This window comes from Rattus norvegicus, chromosome 3, assembly GCF_036323735.1.
Source record: "Rattus norvegicus strain BN/NHsdMcwi chromosome 3, GRCr8, whole genome shotgun sequence".
Classification (NCBI taxonomy): domain Eukaryota; kingdom Metazoa; phylum Chordata; class Mammalia; order Rodentia; family Muridae; genus Rattus; species Rattus norvegicus.
In genome coordinates, this window is record NC_086021.1 from 22,451,019 (window position 1) to 22,468,320 (window position 17,302).

Genomic DNA, 17,302 nt, shown 5'->3' on the forward strand with positions numbered 1-17,302 from the left:
TGTGCTGTCAAGCTGCTGACATATGCTCTTTCCTGTTTCTTTCTGCAGGCACTCAGCGCTATGAGTTTTACTCTTAGCAAAGCTTTCATTGTGTCCCATAAGTTTGGGTATGTTGTACCTTCATTTTCATTAAATTCTAAAAAGTTTTTAATTTCTTTCTTTCTTTCTTCCTTGACCAGGTTATCATTAAGTAGAGCATTGTTCAATTTCCACGTATATGTGGGCATTCTTCCCTTATTGTTATTGAAGACCAGTTTTAGGCCGTGGTGGTCCGATAGCACGCATGGGATTATTTCTATCTTTCTGTACCTGTTGAGGCCCGTTTTTTGACCAATTATATGGTCAATTTTGGAGAAAGTACCATGAGGAGCTGAGAAGAAGGTATATCCTTTTGCTTTAGGATAGAATGTTCTATAAATATCCGTTAAGTCCATTTGGCTCATGACTTCTCTTAGTCTGTCGACATCACTGTTTAATTTCTGTTTCCATGATCTGTCCATTGATGAGAGTGGGGTGTTGAAATCTCCCACTATTATTGTGTGAGGTGCAATGTGTGTTTTGAGCTTTAGTAAGGTTTCTTTTACGTATGTAGGTGCCCTTGTATTTGGGGCATAGATATTTAGGATTGAGAGTTCATCTTGGTGGATTTTTCCTTTGATGAATATGAAGTGTCCTTCCTTATCTTTTTTGATGACTTTTAGTTGGAAATTGATTTTATTTGATATTAGAATGGCTACTCCAGCTTGCTTCTTCTGACCATTTGCTTGGAAAGTTGTTTTCCAGCCTTTCACTCTGAGGTAGTGTCTGTCTTTGTCTCTGAGGTGTGTTTCCTGTAGGTAGCAGAATGCAGGGTCCTCGTTGCATATCCAGTTTGTTAATCTATGTCTTTTTATTGGGGAGTTGAGGCCATTGATATTGAGAGATATTAACGAATAGTGATTATTGCTTCCCTTTATATTCATATTTGGATGTGAGGTTATGTTTGTGTGCTTTCATTCTCTTTGTTTTGTTGCCAAGACGATTAGTTTCTTGCTTCTTCTAGGGTATAGCTTGCCTCCTTATGTTGGGCTTTACCATTTATTATCCTTTGTAGTGCTGGGTTTGTAGAAAGATACTGTGTAAATTTGGTTTTGTCACGGAATATCTTGGTTTCTCCATCAATGTTAATTGAGAGTTTTGCTGGATACATTAACCTGGGCTGGCATTTGTGTTCTCTTAGGGTCTGTATGACATCAGTCCAGGATCTTCTGGCCTTCATAGTTTCTGGCGAGAAGTCTGGTGTGATTCTGATAGGTCTGACTTTATATATTACTTGACCTTTATCCCTTACTGCTTTTAATATTCTTTCTTTATTTTGTGCGTTTGGTGTTTTGACAATTATGTGACAGGAGGTGTTTCTTTTCTGGTCCAATCTATTTGGAGTTCTGTAGGCTTCTTGTATGTCTATGGGTATGTCTTTTTTTAGGTTAGGGAAGTTTTCTTCTATGATTTTGTTGAAGATATTTACTGGTCCTTTGAGCTGGGAGTCTTCACTCTCTTCTATACCTATTATCCTTAGGTTTGATCTTCTCATTGAGTCCTGGATTTCCTGTATGTTTTGGACCAGTAGCTTTTTCCGCTTTACATTATCTTTGACAGTTGAGTCAATGATTTCTATGGAATCTTCTGCTCCTGAGATTCTCTCTTCCATCTCTTGTATTCTGTTGGTGAAGCTTGTATCTACAGCTCCTTGTCTCTTCTTTTGGTTTTCTATATCCAGGGTTGTTTCCATGTGTTCTTTCTTGATTGCTTCTATTTCCATTTTTAATTCCTTCAACTATTTGATTGTGTTTTCCTGGAATTCTTTCAGGGATTTTTGTGTCTCCTCTCTATGGGCTTCTACTTGTTTATTTATGTTTTCCTGGAATTCTTTCAGGCATTTTTGCGATTCCTCTCTGTAGGCTTCTACTTGTTCTCTAAGGGAGTTCTTCACGTCTTTCTTGAAGTCCTCCAGCATCATGATCAAAAATGATTTTGAAACTAGATCTTGCTTTTCTGGTGTGTTTGGATATTCCATGTTTGTTTTGATGGGAGAATTGGGCTCCGATGGTGCCATGTAGTCTTGGTTTCTGTTGCTTGGGTTCCTGCGCTTGCCTCTCGCCATCAGATTATCTCTAGTGTTACTTTGTTCTGCTATTTCTGACAGTGGCTAGACTGTCCTATAAGCCTGTGTGTCAGGAGTACTGTAGACCTGTTTTCCTCTCTTTCAGTCAGTTATGGGGACAGAGTGTTCTGCTTTCAGGCGTGTAGTTTTTCCTCTCTACAGGTCTTCAGCTGTTCCTGTGGGCCTGTGTCTTGAGTTCACCAGGCAGCTTTCTTGCAGCAGAAAATTTGTTCTTACCTGTGGTCCCGAGGCTCAAGTTCGCTTGTGGGGTGCTGCCCACGGGCTCTCTGCAGCGGCAGCAACCAGGAAGACCTGTGCCGCCCCTTCCGGGAGCTTCAGTGCACCAGGGTTCCAGACGGTCTTTGGCTTTTTCCTCTGGCGTCCGAGATGTGTGTGCAGAGAGCAGTCTCTTCTTGTTTCCCAGGCTTGTCTGCCTCTCTGAAGGTTTAGCTCTCCCTCCCACGGGATTTGGGTGCAGAGAACTGTTTATCCGGTCCGTTTCCTTCAGGTTCCGGCGGTGTCTCTCCTTCAGGTTCCGACGGTGTCTCTTTTCATTTTTAAGTTAATTTTGTAAACTATGTGAAATGACAATCTTGTTTTTGCCTTGTGGTGTTACAGAAGTCTCTTATACAAATCATGATTGACAACTGTGATCAAATATTTGGAAATGATGATACATTTAGTAAACACATTGACAAAAGGTCTGAAGACTTAAACACATAAAAAGAATCAGTAAATTATTCTGGAAAATCTCCTATTATGACAAAAGCCATAGCTGGACACAACTGGAAAACCAATGATATTGATGAAAAATTTAATATTTCATATGCTGCACTGCAGGAAGAAGGTCCTACAGGTAAGACAAGATTTATTTATTCATCAAATGAATGGAATCATTTGATCAAATCATTTCATGATGTCATAAATTTGTGTATATCAGAGAAGCTTTGGGACACAAAATGATTATTAGAGTATGGGAAAGGTTTTTAAACATCATATATACATATATACACATATATACATGTATATATGTATGAATGTATATATATATATATATATATATATATATATATATATATATATATATATATACTCATATACTGAAATACATCTGGATACATTCAGGTATATGACACATTCTTTATTTAGAGAATCCACCAATATTGTCTGCTATATTTTCCCCCTTTCTTCCCATGGTCCTTAAGTTAGAGAATTTCTTGCATATGAAATTATTATTTTTGATAAGATCATTTAGAAACAATGATTTGATTTAAAAATTGATTAAACATTCTGCAAGATTAAGCCCTGCACCACTGTCAACATGCTTTGGTTTCGTAGCACAAAAATACTAATGTTTGTTTAATTTACTATGAGAAACAATATTTGTCAAAATCTTATCATTGATAAAAAAATTTGCACACGATCCACTACAAAACCAATGAGAGGTATGATAAAAAGGTTAAACTCACCTGATTATCAGTTGGTAGCACACAAATTCAAATACATTTTTAACTGAAGTAATTCTTTCTATAGAGTTAAGAAAATATACCCAAATATTACCCTTATTTTAACTGATGTGAATCTATCATCTGAGAATATTTGTCTGATAATGACATTTTATGTTTCATTTAGCAGGACAAAACAGAGTAACTACCACATATAAGTGGTAGTGGATGATTTAAGAAGGTCTAAGGTCATTGTATTTTAATGTTCCCTTCTACCTCCGGTTTAGTCATATTAGAAGAATTATTCCAAGATCCTATTTTAGTTTTATATTTCACCGTATTAGTTACAAATAATTTTCACTCATTGTACTTATTTTATGCTGCATATTTCATATTGTTTGCTATTATAACAAATGTTATTAAATTGGGTTATTGATTACACTCCAATGTGCCTTGTTCATGGTCCTACACAGTCTTTGGAAAATTTTTCAGTCTCTGCCTCTACAGCCCAGATATAGTAGTAGTTTTCCCATCTCCGTTACCAATGTGTGGCCAGAAGCTAATGACACTGAATAATCCCTCAGAATTCTGCATAGAATCACGTGCCATAGAAAGTTATAAATAAAATTCCATTAACAATCAAAATTAATCATCACACATGATGAACTTACAGGTGGATCATGGTTTTAAAATATACAAAATGACCTGAAAAGATAATCCAGTGTCTAAAGCAATTGAGATTTAGACTTTGTAACATGAATTTGGGTCATCAAAACATACATTAAAAAACAAACAAAACTAGGTATTGTAGCACAATCATCTCTAAACGAGAAGTTTCTACCTGAATAGAGATGGCAGTCACAGACAGTAACAGAAGCTTATTGGACAGATATTTCTGACATATTGTTCAGTAATGATCAAAAGAGACCCCCCCCCGAAAAAAAGAGACAGAGAGAAAGACCAATACTGGAGGCTTCTCATATGTTAATAAGCTCAAACCTCTAATTAAGCTCAAAATATTTATCACCAGTGATGTGATCTGCACGTGTTTTACACACACACACACACACACACACACACACACGCATGCATTACATACACTGAGAAATGCACAGAAGCATAAAGCATATTTATTATATCACTCTTCATCACCTGAGGCTTCAACATGAAATATTCTTTATTCATGGTTTGTTTATCTCAAAAGTGTCTGTAATACAAATTTGAGAAATGGAAATTTTAGAGAAAACCTCCAGTAAAGAAATTGATAATTTCCATATTTACTGTTCTTGGTCTTTCCTGAACTCCCATTACTATAAGTTTACAATGTTTTCATTTATTACTAGTATTATTTTAAACTTTTATCAAAAATTGAATTATAGCATTGTAGCCTGACTTTTCTCCCTTAAGTCCATCACAGTCACTGCACTTTCATACTCATTTCAATATTGTTTTTTACATGTTTTTATATATATTTATCTTTACAAATATGAATATTACTTGAGTTCATTTTGTTCTGTTTGTGAATATGGTTTCCATGATATACAGTGTTATTAGACAATCCATATGCAGGTCATTTCTGGAAAAATTAATATTCTGTTAGTCATAATTAGCTGCCTATAACTTTTGACAAGTGAAATTTTGACCATTGCCTTAGCACTGCATTGACATTGCTATTATTGTGATTTTGCACCTAATTTTATGAGAGGCAATTTCAGAACAGACTTTCAAGTATGCTGGGTCTTACAGTATTTGTAAGCCCTCTTCTACAATGGTCCCTGAGCTACAGAGCATTTAGCTCTAATGTACATGCATTCACTGGTGCTGGATTTTTCATAATGCAATTATCTCTTCATTGTGTCCAAGTTTTTGTTTTCTGTAATGGTCTCCATTTTCTACACAAAGAGGCTTCTTTGATGTAGGATGATGGCCCCACTTGTTGGTACATAAAAGACTAATATTTAAAAGCTGGAAGGAACGTCACTAATTTATTAAATTAATGTCATCAATTTTAAAGTTTATGACCAAACTAGCTACATAAATCGGACTAGATATCTAGCTCCAGCCATGATTGCAATCCTGGTGAGAGAAATTCTACCAATTGTTAAAGTATTTCCTGTGGCTTTCCCCCAAAATATGGATTTGTCAGGTAGCACTTGGATTTCTCTCAAGGTTGGTGGCTTGAGTGCCAGCTGCCCAATAAATCTTACAAGGAATCTCAGCAATCTACCTGGATATGTCTTAGAAGCCTCTAGGTTTAAGTCAAAGTTCTAAGGTAGATCAAACAGTAGGCAAGTTGACACATTAGGGAAGCAATTGATCGTTGTACCCACCTGTAATACCTATAAAGTACGATGATAACCAGTATGGCAAGATAGCAGAATAGGTTCAATAAGTGACACTAATAGCTCATTTCAAAACAACTGTTCTTTGATTAGACTTAAATGTATTTTCTTTACCATAGAATTGAACATGGTTCTGGGTCTTTCATTTGGTTTCTCAGAAAAAAATGTTATTCTTAAGTATGCTTTTAAAGTTCAACATTTGGTATCTTGTTATTTCTCTTTAGGATCATCCGTGCAGGTCCTTTGACTTGCCCAAGTCACACATTTTCACTCCTCTCTGACAAGATAAATTCATTTTCCTAGAGTAATATGGTATAAATGTTATATAAATATACAACTCCTTCTTTTTGGTTACTTTAGTTTTCTTCTTTCCACATCTACAATTAGCCTTAATTGACAATAGTCTAAAACATCAAAAGTTGAAATTTCTAGCAATAAGAATGCTTACCATATTGAGTTAATTGAAGAATATTTAACAGTGAGTGCCTTACGTCTGCACGGATGATAATGATTCTATCACCTAGAATTTCCTTATAGTGTGTGCTGCCCCTCATCAAGTTATTTATGAAATATTATGGCACCAATGACTTCCTTTGCTGATCTTTGGTCATACTCAATTTACTCTTGTTTCATACAGCATGTGTAAACAATTAAGATAATATTAAAACTGCATGTGACAAAGGGGACATTTATTAGAAATGAAGAATTCAAAGTATGTCTTTTTGAAAATCATATGATAGTAAACGTAAGTGAGCCTAAATATAACATAAGAATAATCAGATATCTTGTAAATTCTTTCAAAAGTAGCAACATACAAAATTAACACACAAAGTGAGTACTCCTTCTTTGTAAAATCACAAACTTACTGAAAAGTAAATCAATGAAAACCTGTCTTTAACAGTAACTTTTAAAAGTATTAAGTTTCTTGGGAAAATTCTAACCAAGAAATAAAAGGCTTTTATGATTAAAAAAAACAAAAAAAAAAGAAAAAAATTAACCCAAAACAAAACAAAATGTCTTATAAATTGAACAGGTATCAGATAATGGAAAGATTCCCACATGTTCATGAATCGGTGAGATTTAAACAATAAAAATTCTAGACCATCCTGTAGTAACATTTTGATTCTATCCTTTGAAAGCTTGATAAAATTTATAACACTCTTGATGTTATAAGGAGAAACAATATTGTAGAAGTGAATGTTTAAACTTCTTTCCTCCCAGTCTTCTGCCATGTTCCCTTGACCTCACCCATAAAGCCTCACCAACATCACTGCCTAAACATTAACTTAACAAGGCAACACCAAGGAACATGGAAAACCAAATGGGATCTGGTACAAAATGGTAGAACACATAACACTAAATGGTGAAAGCATTGGGCAGGTCTGTGTGCATGACTGTGGGGCAATCCTGACGTCAAACGCACACTGGGGTTCGGCCTCTGCTGCTGGTGATGTTATACGCACCCCCCCCCACACACACACACTTCTTGATTATGTGCGGTCCTAGCCCTGCCTGAGTGATGGCTACAGGTGTCACCATTCCCCTCCACACACCCAGAGACTCCGCCCATGGGAACTGTCCATCAAGTGTATCACAGCCCCCACTGTCAGTCATTGAAGTTCAGTGCCAGCCATGGTTCCCCTATCAATCACTCGCTGCCCAGGCCAGCCGCAGTCATCATAGTTACTGTCGATACCCTGTGCCTAGTGAATTCATTACTCCCACCTCAAGCCTTGCCCTCATCACAGCCCTGTTTCTCCCCTCATTAGTTTGTCATGAATACTCATGATGCTCATTTGCATGGTCCCATTCATGTGAGCTATTGTCAACTGTTGCTCTGTCTCACCATTGTCAGTCATTAAAGGATCCCTGTCAGATCAACCAACCAACCAAACAAACAAACAAACACAGTGATTGGTTGTCGAGAAGAGGTTGTTTTCCTATATAGTTTATTAGTTGTCAATTGGGGTTAAGGGAATGGAGATATATGTTTAAATACATTATCTTTGAAAATTAGTATTTTTCTACCTGAGACAACATAGCAATTAAGTCAAAGTGAATCCCAACTTTTAAAAGATGAACAGCTACTCATCATAAAAAGAAGTAAAGATTCACATAGTGAAACACAAAGTTGTACATAGTGACACAAACAAGAAAACAGAGTAATTCAGGAAAAATGGCCAATAACTAGGCCAATTAGTAAGCTGAGTGCACTCAGGTAAACTGAATTTCTGGATGGAGAGCTTCAGGTAAGTTTCCAAGTGTCTGAACTGCAGCACTGGAAGGGCACAAAGGGTATTGTAGCAGGATTTCCCAGGGCAAAGCTCAGTCGGTGTGAGAAAGCAGACTCATAGAATGGTAATTCTAGGTTACAACTCACCCAAGAAAAACAGCGAAGTACTAGACCTGCATCAACTGTACAGTTTTGTAAACAATTAAGGAACTTCCTACAGGATGGTCGGCTTTCCAAACCAGACACACAGAAGAATGTGCTTCCAGACAGCTACAACTTCTGCTCTCAGTCTGCCCAGACTGACTGCTATTTTAACAGTACACACAAGTGTGAATGGAGCATCTGTAGCATCACAGGGGACAGGTGACCTGCATAGGAAACAGGACAGATAGTAAGAAGGAAAAGGGAGTTTGTTAAACATTGTCTCCAGAAACTGACTCCAGGATGCTTAAGAGCAAGATGGAGGGAGAAGCGGGTACATGGGAGATGAGCAGAGCGAGGAAGCTGGAGAACCTTGGTGTGGGCCATGGGTGCCCCTGCCATGATCTGCAAAAGGTGGAAGAGTGGATGCACCAATCAGCTCAGCTTAGCACCATTCCCCACCCTTCAGCCTACCTGTGACCTGGCAAACTGAATGAATATTACAAACTATTACAATAGTCCTTATTGTCAAAATACTCAAACATGAAGCCAAACAACTCCTCTCCTGAAGTTCAACACTTTCGTTCCCCCACCTTACACATTTGAAAAGAGTTTGCAAACACAAGAATCAATCAGTACTCTTTTTAAAACTGACTTCGCAAACCTGTGCTTTCCCCCCAGAAAGAGAGATATTCAAATAAAAATCGTCCTCTCTCTCCCTCTTTCTCGCTCTCCTTTATGAATTCAACTTCAGCATTTCATTCCTACCCCTAGAAAGTTGCATGTTTCTCTGGACACACATCTGAAAAGATGAAAAGATAGATACAGCTTTATTTCAGGAGCTACAGACAGAGCTCCTCGCTAGCCGCATCCCCAGCAGGCCCTGTCCTGAAATGTCACTGTGGGGGGAAAAAAGGAACAGAAGTTTGGGGGAATGTTTTATTTTTTTTTAAATCTATTTGCACAGCAGTTATTTTCACTAAGACAAATGACAAAACATTATTTGTGAGGCGGAAAAATACACACGTTACAACGCAGTTCCCAAAATCATTGTAACCCAATAGTCATAGAAGGCATTCTGTTCACCACTCACTATACAACATCTTTTGTATAGTGACAAATACATTGATTTCCTGTCCTCAAACATTTAAACTTTTAAGTGGAGTATATAAATATTGAAGCAGATTTCAGTTTGTTCTCCCCACCCCCCGCTGGTTTTGGTTTTTGCTTGGAATCATTTCTGTATTCAATTTTTTAATTCTTTCATAACCCTATTCCATGTTTCTTTAAAAAAACTAAATTCATATGGCTTGAATGAAACACCTTGCTCCTGTAGAAGTCACATACAAGAACATGAGATTTCTTATTATGCACAATACAACCAATATGACCTTAAACAACTGTATAGAGGAAGTTAACAGTTATGGCGTTACCCTAATAGGAAGAGTATGTGAAGCAACCTATAACACTGCTCTTGTGGAGAAAGAAGGCGTTCTGGAGAAGTTCGGTCCTAAAGATGTGGCTCCCCTTTAAGGATTCCAACAGTCATAGAAACAATGCTTGTAATCAATAAATCTGGGGTGCCTGGTGCCATTGCCAAGGAAGTGGAACTTCAGATGGGAGCTGATTTGTCATATGTATTTACCCAATGTGTCAGCTTACTGAGTAAGTCTACTGAAGCTTCACGAGAGTATTGAAAAAGAGTTTTACCAGGCCGTAAGCTCAACAGAATTCCAACCTCTATATTTAGGCTATGATCAACATGTTTGGATAATCAGCAAAAGATTTTTGCTGGACAGTATTTAAAATGTGCTCATTAATTTTACCAAATGAGTAATCTCATTAAATGTACTCCTGTGCCAGAATATTATTAGTCTGTAAGGAATTTAGAAGGATTAGGTGCCAAAATACCCAGCACAATACTTGTATATTTTTTAGTATCATACAGAACGAATACTCCAAGAACTAAGAACTCTGTAGACCTACCATGGTGTATTCCTTCAGACATCTCAAACACCATGGGCTTCTCTTGCTCTCTGACTGCTCACTCTATGTTTACATCTCCCACATTACAACAGAATCCATCAAGTTTGCTTTGCCATCATTCTATTTTTTAAACTAAGTATTGCAGTGATTATTTAATGTCTCTGTCTTATTTTGTGCTGTTTGGGAAACCCCCGTTTGAAAATCAACTTTTTACAGAGGCACAAATCTTCAATAATGTCTCCAGACGATATGCCTTATAGCTAATTTAATGTTTGCACTCAGAGGTGCAAACTAACAAGAAGGGCCTGAAAAAGAGAGGAGAAGAGGCCATTAAATATTTTTTAGTAATATGTTGCCTTTGTCTTGTGCAGAACATGTAGAGTTGAAGCAACACCAGTATAAAATCCATCTGAGTATTCAGAGGGCCTTGAGACTTGATGCTCACACATGTCCTGCCTAAGTGGTTTCCACCAGGATTGTGTCACTGGCAAGTATGACATGTTTTAGAAGCATCCTCAACAAACCCTGCTAAAATCCCCCTGCCTGTTAATCTCATACTATTGCCAATTGATTTCTGCTATTATACATAATATTAACAAAAGCATTTTCACTAAATTCCATATCCAACATTTAGGCATCACCTATTAATTATTCGTAAATGTGCCAAATATTTGTCTCCAATAAACATTTCCATCTGCTTCTTATTTTATTCCAGATCAAGAGTTAAGAATGAGTTAAGAATGCCTTCTTTGAATTATTTTTTCTGTATTGTTATAGGGACACTTACTTGTCTTGGTTAATATGACTCTTTTTGACCTGTGTCACCTCTTCGGAAGTCTGTCCAAAGTGAGCAGTGGGGTGAACAATGGCTGGTAAGCAATGGGAAAGCACATGGCCTCACACCAATACCTGAACCCCTCACACTGTGGCCCCTCCCTCCTTTTTCCCTCCCAGGCTGCTGCAGAGCTGCCAGCACTCAAGTGTATTTTCCCTATGTTCAATTTTGTCCTTTAACCACAAACTCTGGTAAAATTAAGGAAACTTTCATTATGAAGTTTTGGATCCACTTCACATTTAAACCTATCAGTTTTTCTAGGGTGTTTTTACAGTAGCTAAGCAGGTCCTGAGTAACTTCCAAAAGAATGTAACATTGTATTCTTTTAGAAAGGCCTTGCTCTTTCCCAGACCACAGGAGCAGCCTTCCTGCCAAGAATGAACAAGTTCTAACTCTGCAGACTCCTACAGCTTTAGGAATCTATTACATAGGTAGGAATCTATTACTGAACTGCACTTTCAGCTTCACTAAAAAATTTGAAAGAATAGGAAATAGTGTAGAGTGAATGGAGGGGAAAGACGTGTGCCCTCAGAAGCCAGGATCCCTAGGAAGCTTCCTGAGGCAAGGGTGGGGAAGATGGAGCAGGCTGCAGTCTATGGGCACTAGCTATCCATTCATGTGCATAGCCAGTCAGCAGTTCCTTACACATAAGCACAGACCCCTCCACACACAAAAAGAAAGAAATTCATCTTCACAAGGAATAAGCACTAGTTTCCAATATGTGCAGAAGAGCAGCTACAATTGAAGTGGGACATCCCAGCGATGAGACAGACTGAGGGTACATCTGAGGAGAGAGAGAGAGAGACCTTAAGAGTTTAGTCCAAAAGCTTGGAGTACCCAAAATTGAATCCACAGAACACATGAAGCTCGAGAAGAAGAACGACTAAAGTGTGGATGCTTCAGTCCTTCTTAGAAGGAGAAACAAAAATAATCACAGGAGGAAATACAGAGGCAAAGTTGAGAGCAAAGACTGAAGGAAAGACCATCCAGAGACTGCCCCACCTGGGGATTCAGCCCATATACAGCTACCAAGGCCAGACAATACTGCTGTGCCAAGAAGGGCAAGCTGATAGGAGCCTGATATAGCTGTCTCCTGAAAGGCTCTTCCACAGCATGACAAATAACAGAGGCTGGCAACTTGAACAGAGAATAGGGTCCCCATTGGAGGATTTAGAGAAAGGATTCAAGGAGCTCAAGGGGTTTGCAACCCCATAAGAAAGACAATACCAACCAACCAGATCTCCCAGGGACTAAACCACCATCCCAAAAGTATACATCGACAGACCCATGGCTTTAGCTGCATATGTAGGAGAGGATCTCCTTTTTGAGCACCAATGGGAGGAGAAGCCCTTGGTCCTGCCAAGGATGGGCCCCTGCAGTGCAGGGGAATATCAGGGCAGGGAGGGAGAAAGTGGTGAGTGGATGGTTGGGAGACACCCTCAAAGAAGCAGGGGGAGGGGAGATGGGATAGGGTGTGTATGTGAAGAGTTAAATTTCAAAAAGAGCCACCCCTCCCCTTCCTTCACTCCCTGAGGATGGGTCATTACCCTGCTGAATGAGATGAGTCACCCTACCCACATTGCTGAGCAGCTAGATAGCACGTACTCTTTGCCGATGTAATACCACGCCAAAAGTAACTGTGAGTTCTTTGAATTAGCCAATCCTGTGTAACCGCTCGAAATTCCCTGGCTTCCCCTATATAAACCCCTGCCTGAAGAGGCTCATGGTCGGCTCCTCTATCTCCTGCGTGAGATGCCTGTCGGCCCGAGACCTCAGTGTCGGCCGGAGATCTCGTTAATAAAGCTGCCTCTTGTTATTACATCAAGATCAGCTTCTCAAGTTTCCTGGGGCATGCCGCCATGCCGAGACTGGAGCGAGAGTCTCCCCAAATTTTGGGGTTCTTTCACATGGAGGGGAAACCAGGAAAGAAGATCACATTTGAAATGTAAAGTAAAAAAAAAAAAAAGAAATTTAAGAAAAAAAAGAGCTACCTGTCTAGGTCACTTGGACATTGGCAACCCCACTGACAAGCTGAAAAGGGGAAGGGCACAAAGACTGGGTAGGACAGGTCCTTGCAGGCCTCTGCATGTGCACCAGGCTTCCCTTCCTACTCTTACTGTATGAGGTAGGAAAGTTCCCTGGTTGTTCTCTTTTAGTTTCCCGTTACTTTTGGATTGAGGCCAAAGACCCTGGACCCTGTTATCAGCACCCAAGGAAAGATGCCACAGGGTGATCTTTCAGGACTTGAGATAGCTGTTCTCAAGCACCTGTCCACTTGGTTTCACAGTCATTATCATGTGAGTCAGGGGACGAGCTAAGGCTCTAGGGTGGTGGTAACCTCCAAGAGCCACTCTAAACCTAGAATAGAGAACTATCTAAATTAGCTCCAAACGCCATCCTTGGTTTCCCTGGATTCAGAGAGCATTCAGACCAAAAGCCCAAGAAAAAGGAAGACCAAAATGTGGATGTGTCATTTCTTCTTAGAAGGGAGAACAAAATACTTATGGGAGGAAGTACAGGGAAAAAGAATGGAGCATAGAGTGAAGAAACAGTCATCCAGAGACTGGCCCACCTCGGGATCTTTCTCATAAACAGCAACCAAACCAGTCACTATTGCTGATGGCAAGAAGTGCTTGCTGACAGGAGCCAGATAAAGGGTGTCTCCTGAGAAGCTCTGCCAGAGCCCTACTATACAGATTAGGATGGTTGCAGGTAACCATTGGACTGAACAAGGGGACCCCAATGGAGAGGATAGAGAAAAGACTGGAAGAGCAGAAAAGATTTGCAACACCATAGGTAGAACAACAATATAAACCAATTGAACCCCACTAGACCTCCCAGCCACTAAACCCCCAACCAATGAGTACACAAGGAGGGACCCATGACTCTAGTCACATATGTGGCAGAGGATGGCACTGTCCAGCATCAATAGGAGGAAAAGCCTTTGGACCTATGAAGAACTTAGATTATTAGCAATGACCTCCGCCCTATCAAAATATTGGGAATAAAAGTTGTTAGTGAAGCTAGGCTGAGATGTTTTCTACTATTGGCTATGATGTAGAAAATCTTAGGAAATAATTTGAAGTTCAGAAAGGCACACTCGTATGGGTTAAGCTAGGATCTTTATGATCAGAAAATAAGTACAATGGCACTAATGGCTGACATGACTCTCACTCAGGCTGGACTGGTGATAACTAATTTCTTACACCCATTTTCCCCTCAGCTTCCTGATAAGACTTACTATGAATTTCTGATAAGTCAATATGCATTCTGAGGACATAAGGAATATATGACTGATTTTTATATAAAAGTTTAGTGTGATCCTTTTAAGATTCTTACAAGATTACTTTTAAGAAAAATAAGAAAATAATTACTCATTTCTTTCTAATTGCTAATTGCTGCCTGCCAGTAAGAGAAACTGACTGAGAAAACTATCTTGCTTGCTTATGCTTTGTTAATCTATGATAAGTTGCTTTGTTATGAATGTTCATGGGTTTGTGGTACTAATTTTTGTTCTTTACCTGTACTTGTAATGTTATTTCTTATAAGGCATTGAAAAACACACCATTCACTAACCATTCATTACAATAAAACTAAAACACAAACACATTGTAATTTAATACTGCATGAAAGATTTTTCTGGGATATATATTGAATGAAATGAAGAATACATTGTGGGGATTGGAGCATCCACCAACTATGTGTCTCTGTTGAGGCTTATGTGTGGTGGGCTGCAGCATTATTTCTTCTAACATAAACTATGGGGTATGTGTGAATATGTGTAAAGGTTGTGTGTGTGATGGTTAGAGCATTGTTCTTTTATCTATCAATTGTGTGTGCTTGTATGCATACATGTATGCATGTATGTATGTATATATGCATGTATGTATGTATGTATATATGTATATGTGCATAGTTTGCATGAATGAGGGTTGGAGCTTCCACCCTCATTCACCACATATGTGTATGTGTAATGTTTGTGTCCACGGTAGTCTGGAACATTGTTCCTTTCACCCATCAACAATGTGTATGTATGTAGGTATATGTGTAAAGCTTGTTGCCTTTCTGGATATGTGTTGCTTTTTCAGGCCACCTATTGTGTGTACTTATGCATCCAGGTATGAAATATTTGAAGCCTGCTTGCTGGAGGTCTGTGTTAACTAATCTATGTGTGAATGTCCATATGTCTGTCTATAGGTCTCTATGCATATACGTCTGTGTGTTTGTATGCATATATTTGTGTATATGAAATTACTGGACATTGTCTTTTGTTTCATCCATGCAGTGCGTGTGTTCGTGCCTCTGTGTGTTCGTGTGTGTATTTGTGTTTGTATGTGTGTGTGTGTTTGTGTGTGGAAAGAGAGAGAGAGAGAGACAGAGAAACAGAGAGAGAGAGAGAAAATGTCTCTCATTCCTTCTCTTTCTTGCTGGCCCCAAGGAGTTAGAAAAAGTTCATAGATTTTCCAGTATGCTCAGGGAGTTCCAGCCCCAGTAATTTAAGCGTTGTTCCCTCATAAAAAGGTCTGCCGAGTAACCTCTCTGATTTCTGGTTTCCTTTGGCAGCAGCATCTTTAGGTATCTGGATCCAACCATCAGGAGCTCTGAGCACTGACCCTCAATGGCTGCCTGCCTCAGTTTGCACACCAGATGGATGCCAATGCTGGTCTCTGTCAGGAAAGTACACAGATTTCCTAATGGTGCTTTCAACATTAGTTCCTATTAGAGTAGGTAACTGAAGAGGTATCAGAGATAACTCTTATGTTTCTTTAACATGTTTTATGTCCCTCATATTTTTCTAAATTTAGAAATATCTTGACCATTGTGCCATGTAAAGTATTGATTATTGTTCATGTGCATGTTTTAACTTTTGCGATTTATTTGTTGACTTTTAAAGCTTCTAATTTCAACACTAATTTCCAAATGGCAACAGAAGAAAAGTAAAACAACATTACGGGCAGAAGAATAATTTGGATAATGTGCGTTGGAATAGAGGTACTGAACAGAACCACTCGAGTGGGATGGTAAGAGTGTCATTATCTCTTAGTGACTCATGTGGTAGAAACAGCACCATGATATGTGTGAGTGAAACTTTCCAAGAGCTGTTGACTGGATGGGGTGGTGGTACATGCCTTTAATCCCAGAACTCAGGAGGCAAAGACAGACATATCTCTGTAAGTATCAAGCCCCCCTGATCTACACACCAAGTTGCAAAAAAGCCAGGGATATTTCTCAGGAACTAAAATGCAGGAGTATAACTGCAACATTTTAAAACCTATTTTTAATGATGGTTCTTAAGTATTTTAGCTTTCCTGTCAGCCATTTTTACCAGAGGTAGTGGGAAAGAAAGGATATGGGGGAGGGAACTTGTTTAGAAATGGTTCTTTAGAGCAACTCCCATCTGTTTTTTTCAGATGGAAAATCGGCAGTTCAGTTCACAAGTCAGCAGCAGCAGCTTGATCTACTCACAAACCCTTCACAGATACATCAGCGATCCAGTTCGGTAGACTCTGGACAGTAAACATGAATCAGCAGCTTTGGCACTACCTTACAGAGCCAGGCAGGCCTCAGCAGGCATGAATCTGCAAGATCATACTGATTTCATGACTCCCTGAAAATGTCTGCACAGCATGCATATCAAAATCTTTCTTATCAAGGAGAGACTACTCAGTTTTTGCAATTATTCAGGGCACTAGCCTGGCATGCTGGCCCAAGCCTCTAATTCCACCATTCGGGAAACAGAGGCAGGCAGATCTCTGAGTTTAAGACCATCCTGATCAATAAAGTAAATTAGAGAATATCCAGAGGTACCTATATAAGCCCTGGGGCTGAAGGGTAACAGGGACCATCAAAAGGTTTAGTAGAATTTCTTGATTACCATACACAAGATTTAAGGAAACGGGTGGTCCTTTCTCTGACCCCAGATATCTTAATCAAACAATTGCCTTTTGAAAATACTAATAGAGAAACACTGTCTCGGGCTGGAGAGATGGCTCAGCTGTTAAAGGCTAGGCTCACAACCAAAAATATAAGAGAAACACAGTCTCAAAAACCAACCAACCAAACAAACAAACAGACAGACAGAGCCAAAAAAACAACAACAACAACAACAACAATAAAACAAAAAAAGAAAACACTAATCCATATTCTTAAAAGACCTCGCCCCCAAGTTATTTCTGA

The 17,302-nt window shown here is 39.0% G+C and overlaps 1 long non-coding RNA gene across 1 annotated transcript; it reads left to right on the forward strand.

The window, feature by feature from the left end:
* The first annotated feature begins 715 nt into the window (after positions 1-715).
* LOC134486047 (uncharacterized) lies at positions 716-16,922 on the forward strand. The gene is made up of 4 exons (XR_010064719.1): positions 716-2,999; positions 11,068-11,162; positions 15,689-16,117; positions 16,537-16,922. It is a non-coding gene; the product is annotated as an uncharacterized LOC134486047 (long non-coding RNA).
* The last annotated feature ends 380 nt before the right edge of the window (positions 16,923-17,302 follow it).